This window comes from Jaculus jaculus, chromosome 5, assembly GCF_020740685.1.
Source record: "Jaculus jaculus isolate mJacJac1 chromosome 5, mJacJac1.mat.Y.cur, whole genome shotgun sequence".
Classification (NCBI taxonomy): domain Eukaryota; kingdom Metazoa; phylum Chordata; class Mammalia; order Rodentia; family Dipodidae; genus Jaculus; species Jaculus jaculus.
The window spans coordinates 89456323-89463850 of NC_059106.1; positions in this window are offsets into that span (position 1 = coordinate 89456323).

Genomic DNA, 7528 nt, shown 5'->3' on the forward strand with positions numbered 1-7528 from the left:
GTATCTTGCTGCCACAGCTCTGGCAATTCTTGTCTCTTGGTTTTGGTTTCTCCTTGTCTGTTGCTTTATCTCTGAATCTCTTTGACTGTTTTTCTCTCTGACTATCTGAATCTAAATTTGTGAGCACCATCCCCCTTCGTCTCTGCTGTCAACCGCCCTTCTTTCTGTAGTTCTAGCAGAAAACAGCAATAAAAGAAAAAAGTGTGCTGAGTTACAGAGCGCCCCAACAGTCCAGAAGTTACCCACAAAGAGCAGAGGTAAGAGCATGGTGGCCCTTAAACCATCTGCAGGGAGAGACAGGAGAACAGAGAGATAAGCTTCCTTCCACAAGCCTTCACAGGGGAACCAAAGATCATAAAGATAAGTTCCCTACCTGCGCTGGGAGTTACTGATAGTTTTGTGCTAAGAACAAAAATTACAAGAAATTTAAACTATGTAGCTGCCAGCTCACACCATTACCTTTGTAACCTTGCTTGCTTGTAGGAAGAAAGATACAAAAAGCACCCTTGCCTAAGGTCTGGGCTGACGCCCAGCGCTCTGGGTGTCAGTAGGCTAGTGGGAATAATAAGGGAGTCTCATTCAGGAGTTTCCTGCAAAATAGTGTCTCTGAGTCTCTCACCATTTCTTCCCAAGCAGGGATTTCCATGCGTCACTGTGAACCCCAGGTTATGGGTTACAGTCCTGATTCATACCTCCCTTTGGGATGGTGGATTAGGCACTTTCCCTCTCTGAACCATACCTGTCTGTGTTGTGTTGGTGTACAGAGTGGATGACACCGGGAATGGGACCCAGGTGCACACTAGGGAAGCCATCTACCATGATCCAGGATCTCCAAATTCATTTTCTTCTTTATAAAGTTTTTCCCCAGAGAACTTTTCATAGCCCATGCAGGTCTAGAGCTTGAGATTCTCTTGCCTAGGCCTCCCAAGTAGTTTGTATTACAGACCTGCTTATTATGTGGAGGTTAGGGTCTGAGAGAGACATCTCAGTCTGTAGCAGTCTGAGCACTAAGTGAAAAGAAGATGTTCTGAGAGAGGAGAGAGTTGAGGAAAGGAATCTGAGTTAAGGGGAAAATTGGAGAAGATTTGACTGTAAAGTTCAGTTCAGGGTGAGGGGTGAGATTTTTGGAAATTTGAAGGGTGAAGGTATGACCTAAGGAAAGAGTGAGGCAGGATAAAAAGGTGACAAATGAGAGGGACTTGCGTAGAGAAAAGAGCACCTCACTCTGATTAGTTTCTTGTCAGCTTAGAGGGAAGGATTCCAGCACAATTAACATTTGCTGTGAAGTTTGCTGACATACAAAGACTATTCCTTCTATATAATATTCATTCAAATAAGAATTTTAAAATAGTAGTAAGTCATGCTTGAGAATTATTAGTAGCTAGAATTATTGGTAGCTCACACCTTTGATCCCAACATTCCAGATGCTGAGGTCAAAGGGTTGCTGTGAGTTTGAGGCCAGTCTGGGCTATGAACTGAGTTCCAGGTCACCTTGGGCTACAGTGAGGCCCTGTCTCTAAAGAAAATAAAAGACCTATTTGTTTATGACATTCAAATATGGTCCTACTCCTTTTCTAGGTGTAAACTTGAAATGTTCTGGGATATGCTATGACACATTGCTAAACGTAAGTCCAAGGGAGGACAATTTATGTCCCGCAAGCTGAAAATGGTGAGTTTGTGAGGTAGCCTCTTGAGCCAGGGGAAGGAAGCTGTGATCCTCATAACTCTACTACTGCTCATGGTCTGCTAGCTTCCCATTGTCTGTGTCACTTGACTCTTGGGTTCTGTCCACCACTGTCCTCTGACTGCCGACTCCCTTATACCTTCATATTTGGTTTCTGAGGTATTGCAATATGGTATCTAGAGGATGTCATGTCTGTCCTTTGGACGTCAGTTTTTATTCTGTCTCCCAGCCACCAGCAACTCCATCTGTTTGTGTCCTGAGCTCTTTCTCAGGGCTCTGATGTCATAGAGCAGGCTTTCATGGTCCTTGAGGACTACAAGCATATTCCAGCTGCCAGGCATGGGGAGGAAGACATCAGGACCACAAGCATCATGGTAAGTGGTAGGGTCCAGGATGTCATGGTTTGTTAAGGAGGCAGATTGTTCTCCTGTTTAACCCTGATGTTGGGCTTCAAATCCCTTCCCTCTAAACTGACAAGAGATTTCAGGCTTTTGGTGTTGAGTTATGATAATTTTGTCTTAGTGGGCAGAGACGGAAGCTTTGGAAAATCAGGAGGTAAGGAGATGGAGATTGCGTCCCATGCCTGCCACACTGCACAGAGAGTCCCTTTGCTCCTTTTGGCTATTTCTGTGTCTACGAATCTGTCCCTCCATTCCTTGCTTCTTTCCCCTCCCCCACACCCCATTTGTTTGTTTTACTGTTGTTTGAATTTTCAGACAGGACCACTGCTGGCCTCAAGCTTATGGCAATCCTCCAGAATTATGGTTTTCTGAACACCGGGATTTATAGGTGTGAGCCACCCATGCCAGCTATCTGTCCCTTGTTTTTCTTCCCATCGCTGTCTTTGTGTCCTCAGCTGTGTCTCTTTGACACTCTGCAAGTGGGTAGGGAGCCATGCCCTGAAAAAGAACTTTGTCCATTCTCCAGGCCTGTGAGTTGTTAACCCGTGATCCAGGATTTCAGATTCATTTGTGTGCTGTGGCCTTACCCCTTTCCCTCCTCCTTCCTTCTCTCTGTATATCCCCTTCATTACCCTGTTAAGGTAAGCCAGAAATGGTGCCTAAATCTGGGTTTAGATTACACTGGCCACAAAGGAAGTTGAGGCAGGAGGAAATACCAAAAGTCTGAGACCCACTTGGGTTACAAACCCTATTCTAGACTAAACTGTGAAACTAAGACCCCGTCTCAAAAACAAAAACTAGAAAAGGAACACAGAACAATAAAATGGGGTACATTTCAGTGGTGGAATGCTTGTCTGGTACACACAAAGCCCCAGGTTCTATTCTCAATCACCACTTGGGAGACCTCAGAGAAGTCAATATTGTTGCCTGAAACTCCCTTTGTTCTTCCAGGATATCGGATGATATAACCTTCTGCCTCCCAGTGTGGTAGGACCACAGAATAAAGCAAGAATAAAAAACTGGCTTGGCAAGGTCTGAGCTGCTGTAGAGCTTTCACCACTAGAAACCTCAAGCCCATTAAAGGGGTGTGATGTGGAGCTCTGAAAATCTTACAAACAGTTAATCCTAGAGGAAAGGAGAGAACTTAGAGCAATTCTACCATTGCCTGCCACCCAGGGGCAGGCAGGGCAGTAGCTTGGCCCTCACAGCCCTAGAGAAGCCTGCATCTACATGCATTAGGTCCAGATGGAGCCTTAAAAGGATGGGAGACATGGTGCTGATTTTTCCAAGTCTCTAACAGGGAAGGCAGAACTGAAGTATTTGAGGGGAAGGGAACCTGTGGGTAAAAGACAGGATAAAGTGGTGTAAGGTAAAAGACAAACTGTAGGGAAGAAGGTAATGTCTGAAGGATGAGGACAGGACTCAGAAAGAGAGGACTTGAGGTTCTTGATGAAGAGGTGAAGACCTGAAGAAGGACATGAGGGTCCTCAGGTGTGACCATGGGGTACAAAAGTCTGGGGAGTAAGTAGGGAGAGGAGGTGGCAATGCAGGAGAGAGTTAAGGGAAGAGGACATTTGGGGGGGGGGCTAAGGGTTGAGGTGACAATTTGAGAGAGGAGGTGAGCATTTCAGGTAAGCAGTATCTGATGGGGGGGGGGCATGAGGATCTGACAGAGGGGATGAAGTTTGTAGCTACCTGAGCGCTAAGTTGGGAGTACAGCTGAGGGAAGAGACAGTTGGGAGAACAGGATTCTGATTGTGAGGGAAGAGAAGACCTAAAGGGGGTCTGAGGATGAAAGCCAGTTTTGAGGGAGGAAGAAAGCTTGAGGTAGAAGGTCTGAGGATGGAGGCCTGGCCTCAGGAAGAAATGAAACAAGAGAGAAAGACAAAAAAATAAGGGACATGAAAAAGGAAAGAGGGTCCTCACTCTGGAATCTTGTTGAAGTTTCTCACCAGTTTAGAAAAATAGTCTAAAACTAGTAGCAAATTTTTTATAAATATTGACTACATTGGAGAATATTCATTTTGGATGGAAATATGTCAAATAAAGCATTAAAATTGCAATAGCCCATGCTTAAGGCCTAAGTGTATAGGTCCTTTGAGTACAACCTTACTCCCTTCCCAGAGGTGAACCTGACAGCAGCAGCAGTGCTGGAGGACCCAGCTGGGCAAAGGTGAAAAGAGAAGTGCCTGGACATCCAGCAGCACCTGGTGGAGGACAGGGCAGGGCAGGGATGGGAATGAAGGACAGGAGTCAACCTGCCCCTCAGCTGCTGATTTTTTTTTAATTTTATTTTATTTATGTGTGTGTGTGTGTGTGTGTGTGTGTGTGAGAGAGAGAGAGAGAGAGAGAGAGAGAGACAGACAGACAGACAGACAGAGAGAAAGAAAATTGGTATGCTAGGGCCTCCAGCCACTGCAATCAAACTCAAGATGTGTGTGCCATCTTGTGTGTATGCACTACCTTGTGCATATGCATCACCTTGTGCATCTGGCTTACCTGAGTTCTAGGGTGCCAAACTTGGGTTTGTAGGCTTCATAGGCCTTAACTGCTAATCCATTTTTGTAGTCCACAGCTGTTGACTTTTGAGACTATTCTGTTGCTCAGCCCCCACAGAGCCTTCTTCAGTCAGGAATGGAGAATGCAAATTCAGGATGAGCACCACCCTCTTTACCCCTGGCTGCCTGTAACCCAAGCATAAAGGACCAGGTCTTTCCCTCTCTGGGACCTGGAACTTTCCAGGTCCCTTCCCACTGGTGAAGGCAATAAATACTTGAAACTTAAGGATGGCCTACGAGTCCCCTCACTTCCCCTCATACAAGCTATCTGTTGTAACTGTTCAGATCATTTTAAAATTATTCAATTATTATATTTATCGAGGGAAGTACAGAGCCAAGGAAAGACACCCATGTGGCTAGAGAGTCCATGTGGAGGGCCTGGAAAAACCATGAAAACCAAAGAGAGAAAATAAAGTTCAAGGAGCTCCTGCTGTGTAGGGAGCTGGAAGATCTTTCATTTCTCTTGCCTATGCTGCTTCTCCCATTTCTCCCAGGAAGGGTTGAAAAAAGGCCAAGATGTTCTGCTCAATATGATAAATGAAGTCCAGTTGGAAGGGTAATGACCTAAGGAAGACTTTTCTTTCCTCTGGGACTCAGTTTCCCTTCTAGAGGAGAGGGTAGTAGGGCTCATCCCAAGCTTTGTACAACCACTTTGCCATAAACTAAGGCCTGTTTGCAAACCTTGTCAGCTGCTCATTACCTTTATGACCAATTAACCTCATAGAACCTTAATTATGTTACCTGTAAAATGGGTCAACTCAAAGATCACATGCTGGCAAATGAATAAATTTTTTTTTTACTTCTTTTTCTGTTGTTTTTGCTACTCTTTCTTCTTCCTTTCTTTTTTTCTTTTCTTTCCTTTTTGAGACAGTGGTTTGTTATGTACCCCAAGCTAGCCTTCAACTTAACATCTAACCCAGTCAGTCAGGGCTTAGACACATCTTGATTTTCCTGTCTGTTATATGTATGAACCACAAGCTTTGCTTCAGAAAACGTGATTGTTTCATCTAGGGCCTGATGTACAGAAACAGCTTAGAGGTACGTCTGTGATATTTTTCTAGAACATTGGCACTCTGGAGATAGAGAAGGAAAAGGAGTTCAAAGTCTTCATTCTCTACTACATATTGAGTTTGAGGTCAGCCTATGCTACATTAAGACCTGATCTCTGATGAAAAACTAAAAAATTAAGTGTACATTTTGAGTTAGAGACCTGATTCTGATCCCCTTCCTGTTTTTAACTAAGCTGTAAGCTAAGTGAGATGCAAGAGTTGTAGCTGCTGTAGCTGTTCCTTCTGTCACTGGAACTGCTACACCAGCTTTGAGGGTGATAAGAGAGGAAACTAAAGGACACACTTCCTGACTTGTATCAGTGGGCTATTATGCCAGTCCATACTAGAGATAACAACTCTGGAGCTTCCTCCACATAAAATTGTATCCTGCTTACACCATGTTATCTAAAGCCACACAAATTCCTCCCACTTTCACAAGCTTGTTTGTTGCCCACAGTTCTATAAAATTGTCCATATGGGCTGGAGAGATGGTTCAATGGTTACACACTTGCCTGCAAAGCCTAACAACCTGGGTTTGATTCCCTAGTACCCACATAGAGTCAGGTGCTAGAAGTGGCACATGCATTCATAGTTTGTTTGCAGTGGCCAGAATCCTTGGAGTGTCCATTCTCTCTCTCCTTCTCTTTCTCTCTACTTGCAAATAAATAAAAATGAAAAAAAAAAATTAAAATAATACCTGAATATGAAACACAGGTGGCCCAGACCCAGGGTGTTAGAGGTACTTTTGTAACAAAGCTTCCCTTTAGCCCACTGGCATCATCATCATCATCATCATCACAACTGTAAAATAATGAATTATTGAGTTCTTCAATTTTCTTTGAGTGGTGATTGGCTTTCTTGCTGACTCAAACCCAAATATGTACAACATCTCAAAAAAGGAAAAGGAAAAATGAAAGAGCTTGAAGCAATGTAATACTTATAATGCATAATAATAGTTATCATCAGTGATTATCCTGTGTTAATGAAAGAGCTTGGCACACTGTAGCTATGATTATCATCACAATCCTCCAGACAACACATGATAATATTCATCATCTGCAATTATCTTGTGTTTTCAATAGCAGGGCTCATTTCATTGGGAAAAAGTATTTCACATACTGGCAATAGCGCACTGTCATCATAACTTCCCTGCCATAGCTGATCTGTACCTCTTAAGTGTGAGCCAAAATGAACCCTTCCTTTCTTAAGTTGTTTCTTGTCAGGTATTTTGTCACATCAACAAGTAAAGTGTTGAAATAATATATCAGCAACTTCCTAGTAAGAAATTTATACTCATGTGTGAGAGTCTCAGAAAACTTCAGGTTAACATCTGGGAAAGTAGTAAAATCACACTTGAACAAAATTATTTTCAGGCCTTAAGCATAGTTTATTTGATTTTAACATTTTTTAAAGGTATATTTTTAAAATATTTTTTATTTTTATTTATTTGTTTGAGAGAGGGAAAGAGGCAGAGCTAGAGAGAGAGAAAGAGAGAGAGACACTGGGCATGTCAGGGCTTCCAGCCACTGCAAAGGAACTCCAGATGCATGTGCCACCTTGTGCATCTGGCTTATGTAGGTCCTAGGGAGTTGAACGTGGTCCTTTGGCTTCACAGGCAAGCACCTTAACCACTAAGCCATCTCTCCAGCCCGATTATTTTACCTTTTTTTTTTGTTTTTTGAGGTAGGGTCTTGCTCTAACTCAGGATAACCTGAAACACACTGTGTATTCTCAGGCTGACCTCAAACCCATGGTGATCCTCCTACCTCTGCCTCCTGAGTGTCAGGATGAAAGGTGTGTGCCACCATGCATGGCTAATATTCTTTTTTAAAAAAA